Genomic DNA, 4,945 nt, shown 5'->3' on the forward strand with positions numbered 1-4,945 from the left:
TGTTTCCTTTGAAATATGATTAATAAAATCCTACCAAGGAAGGAAGACATCCTAAAAATATTCAAAATGAAGTGAAACTACTGAAGTAAAAAATACTTTATATAATTGTTGGAAAGAGTTGCCATACATAGGTCTGATCCTCTCTTTGGCTTGTAGCGGAAATCGATATAACCAAGAACCTCAGAGTGGTCTGTGTTAGTTGTGCACTACGAAATTTGTTACAATACAACACAATCGTTTCTACAAAACCAAATTTAATATACAACAAACACTCACCATGTAAACACATCTTTCAAAAAATCTGATAATTCCAAGGATCACTTACAGGCTTTCATAAAAGCATTTTATATCAAGAATCTCAATACAGAATGATTTCTATGTCAAAATACATTTACACTGTAAATTGTTTAGAGAGAAAGAGAGGGGAAAAAAAGAGAGAAAGAGAGAAGAAGACACAGAGGAATAGTTTGCTGGCATTGAATTCAATAGCAGCAATTGCCCCTGATATTTTTCCTTCATCTTCTACTTCATACATTTCTGACAGAACATGTTAACCTACCCTTCTCTACTTGGTCTATGCTTTTATTCACTCTATCAGCCAGATAAAAATATCAAGCCATGATCACCATGCTCCTCCCAGCTCTCTAACTCCAACCTGCCCAGAGCATCCACTCCCAGCTGGGTGCCCAGCCAGCAGGCCTCTTCAGCCTGGCCGCAACCTCAGCTTGGAGACAACACGTTAGGCGTTAGACAGTAGTTATCCAATGCAGAACTGGAGAAAAGTCACGTAGAACCACAAGTGGAGATTGATCACACAATTTTATTAGAGTCTTTTGAACAAGTGTATTCCTCTGTGAAAAGCTCTTGCAAAAGAGACATTGGAGTGTACTATTTTCAACCCTGAGCATTAACACTGCATACCAAGGAGGGCGGTCAAGAAGCTGGTTCGATTGAAGCACAAGCACAAGCCACTGATATTCTCTATGTGATCAGGTTTTTACAAAAAAATACATAGTTTTCAATAAATAATGCTTAATTTTACAACTTTGATACAGCAATGTCATACACTGTTTCACACACTAAACTCCGCATGCTAGATAGTCTACCCGAAGACACAACTTTGCCATGCATTTTCTTTCCCTAGTGCTATCAAACACTGCGTGCTCCAGCGCACTGCCTCAGGTAGCTCGGCCCTCTCTGTCCCCACACCAGGCCCCGCGCCAGGCCCTGCGCCGGCATGCAACTCTAAAAGGTCCCCCCCACAAACCACTCAGACTTCTACACAAAGGGCTTTGCGGCTTTCCGCTCCCAAACCTGGAGTGGCTCTGAAAGTCAGTTTCCTGTGTGGCCCAACAGTGTCATGCTGAAGACGGCTCAGGCCGTCTGTCCTGGTGGCCGCCTCGGAGCACTGCAGGACACCATGGCCACTAGGAGTCCCCAACCTGAAAAACAGGCCTCCGTTTTAAAACAGTCCATTCAAACAAAGGTGTCACAGAACAAATGCAAAAGACTCTGAACCCACAACATATGTACAAGAGCAAAAGTACACAAGAGGGAAACCGAGGACAGTGGCGTACAACGTCTCCCTGTGTGACCCGAGGGATGAGGCGTACTGTTTGTGAACATAAACTGGGTGAAGAAAAATGTGATAGAGGGCCCTTTGTCAAGATCCATTTGATCAAAATTCTTTCTATGGTATGTGATTATTTCCAGTTGCTCTTTTTGAGAAGGGGGAATGTAACCTCTCTAGTAAAATAACCATAACCGTCACATTTAAAAAATCTCTTTGAGGACCCTGGAGGAATTTCTATTTTGTATACGTCTTCAAACTTGTTGTCATATTGCTGTATTTTGTCATTTTTTACAGAAAAGAAAAATCAAGTCTACGTGACTGCGTAAAAGAAGTTTGATCAAACAGTGAGACTGAAGCCTCCACATGTGCACATCCAGGCTGCTTTGATCCAGCAGTTGCTCCTTAGAGCCACCTCTCAACATGGCCCTGCTGCTGTCTGTGGCTTGTTTTGCCCACAAAGTTGTCTGTTTTCAACTGCAGCGACCAGAAGTCCCCAAACAGTGTCAAACCATCCTATCTGTGCACCCACAGAGGTACTGGGTCTGGAAAGAATCTCTCTACCGATAAAATTATTACTTTTATACATGAACATTATGAACTTATGTTTCCCTTTGTAAGCCATTTTATACTTTCTGCACTTTTGTGCTTTTCTTGAGTATAAAAATAGGTCTCCTTTAAAATTCTGTTTATTTTAAGTTCACTAAAAAACTACTTGTTTGTGAAATTCTCTTATAAACTCACTGCATCCACATGGAATAGATAAACTAATTAGGCAGCTAATGGATATAGGTAGTGTTAAAAAAATACAATGGAAAACAATGAAGGTATGTTAAAATCAAGAAAAAAAGCCAGCAGTAAGGAAAATGGAAGAGAGTGTGGTCTCTTACATTCGGTTTAACTTTTATTGTGGTTGGAAAACACAGGCTCCACAGAAAGGGGGGAGGAAACCCAAAACCTGAGTTGTTATCAAAGAGCAGAATTTTTCAGATCATCAAATCAAAGGGGACTCGGTGGAATAAATCAAATAGAATGAACAGTGAGAAAGAATCGATAATTAAAATAAGCCCAATCTCAGAAAAGCATGTCAGGAGTTATGACGTGGAGACGGTTGCTTTGGGAACTTGTAAATTCCTGTGTTAGGACACGTAAGGCTCATTCGTGTTATCCCCACAGGCCGTAGGCTATACAAAGGGTATTGGAAACTGACATTCCTAATGGAAATTTTATAAAATTTGGCCCTTAGAATAACTGAGAAATATCCTGAAAAAATCTTCCCTGAAACTGTAATAAAGAAAGTTTCTTATCTACTGATAAAATCGACAACTCAGTAAACTATTTTCGCTGGTCTTCCTACGTAAGAAAAAAGCACAAATATAGTTGCCTCAGAAATCTGTTAAAAGCAGAGGACCTCGCAGTAAAAGAGTATAAAGATTCTATAAATGGGAGAGTCCAAGAAAACCTCTCTCCAAAGTGTCCACAAAGATACATATGCCCATTAGGAGAAAAAGTAAGAATATACATATCATTAACCATATCAGAGAATAAAAAAGTTAAGAATGATATAATATATTTATATTGAATGACTACTTGAAAATAGAGCAACTTATTTGTTTTATTTCTCAGATTCCTTGGGCAAAACTCATTTAAATTCTGAAGTGAAAAATGTACATTTCTTGTACCATACAAGTATCAAGATGAGTTGAGATTCCCAGAGAAAAACTAAGTCTTGCCTTTTGAGTCTTTTCTCTCACCAAAAAACAAAACAAAACAAAAAAAAACCTAAATCATCCTGACTGCTACATGCATGCATATTCAAATCACTTCCCCTTGATTAACATTAAAAAGAAACATTTCTGCCCAAGACTTGCAATGACTTTTTTCTAGCTAAAGGATAATCATTCTACAAATAATTTGCCCAGTGACTGTAGTCATTCATAACATACATAATAGTTGCAAAGCACAGTTTAAGTACACTGCCTTTTATTAGCATTTTTTTTTAATAAAAGGGATGCATATCAGAGTGTAAGAACTGGAAAGTATTTCCATAGCAATAATTAATAAGAGAATGCTGGTTTAAGTTCTTAAAGATGGAAATCTTAATAAAATGCATTCGGTCTGTGAACTAGTTATCAACAGCAGGATACCCAACTGGCAAGGCTGCTGTGCACAGGACAACCACCCCACCCCTTGGTTACCATTTCAAGATATTCTGTCAATGCTCAGTTAAAAAGAAGACTTACTTAAGAGACAAAAAAAAAAAAATGGGGGGGGGGGGTGGGGTGGGGTGAGTGGAATTAAACCTTTATTGAAACCTATCCAGTGGCAAGAATACCTTGTGTATTATATTATGTTCTAGACATTCAAGAAAGAATTCACTGGAGTGATTTTCACAATGCATTCATAAAAACAGCCTTAAATATTGTTAAAAGCGCAATTAAGCGCCTGTCCTGAGTTCTAATAGGTTTTTAATTTTGATCGCCAACCACCTACTTTTGTCTTATTTTCCTACCAAAACTTCGGACACATAGCTGGAAAAAAAAAAGTCGTGATCGTGTTTCCATTCTTAAGTCAAATTATTACATATCACTAATTTAGGCCTCACCACAGAAAATGCCCAAGATTCATCTATATTTAAAACATAAAACACATGCAAAATTTCAAGATCTGCCAAATACATAGAATCAGCCTTATAAAAGCGTTTGTTTTCAGTAAGTTTTAGAACTGCAGCAGAGGGCCACCACGTAAAATCACCAGCAAGAGAAAATGTCAACTGTAAACCGCTGGTTGAATTATTCGTGGCTCAAACAAATGTCCCACCGACGGCTACATTAGTCGACCATTTGGGGGAGAGGAGAGAACGCGGTAAACAACTCAGAAAGAGTTCCGAACTGAGCACCATCAGCCCTTTCTTTTCCCAAGAGTACTACTGCAATCTGAGGTTCACGGAAAGGAGAAGCCACCGAACAGACATCCGTGGGTCCGCAGCCCCAGCCGCTGGCCGCGCATCCCGGGTGGGGGCGGGGAGGCTCGCCCGCAGCCGCCGGAGGTCGCTGAGGCCCGAGCCCGCGGCGGGCGCGGAGGGGAGGGCTGCGCCAGGCGCAGGGCAGAGGGAGGGGAGGAGAGCCGGGCGCGGGGCCCCTTTGGCTCAGCAGCTCCGGTTACAGTGCGGACCCTTCCCCTAGGTTTCACCAAATCTCAACGAAATGGAAGGCCAGGTCTTGGTAAATCAATTCAGTAGGTTAGAGCCGTAGTGATTTTGCACCGAGTTTCAATTAGCCACTGCAAACCTCCTCCATTGTAGGCGCCGCGGCTCGGGGAGCTGAGCTGGGTGGCTGGCGCGCAGGGCCCCTACTCGCCTCCCCGCCTACCTCC

At 41.3% G+C, this 4,945-nt stretch overlaps 1 long non-coding RNA gene across 1 annotated transcript in view; it reads right to left on the reverse strand.

Moving 5' to 3' along the window:
• Positions 1 to 326: 326 nt before the first annotated feature.
• Positions 327 to 4,945, reverse strand: part of LOC125617284 — a 5,433-nt gene continuing 814 nt past the window's right edge. The window contains exon 2 of the long non-coding RNA XR_007348262.1: positions 327 to 1,442. This is a non-coding gene — a long non-coding RNA (uncharacterized LOC125617284). The remainder of the gene's footprint in view (positions 1,443 to 4,945) is intronic.

This window comes from Marmota marmota, unplaced genomic scaffold (genome assembly GCF_001458135.2).
Source record: "Marmota marmota marmota unplaced genomic scaffold, marMar, whole genome shotgun sequence".
NCBI classification, from domain to species: domain Eukaryota; kingdom Metazoa; phylum Chordata; class Mammalia; order Rodentia; family Sciuridae; genus Marmota; species Marmota marmota.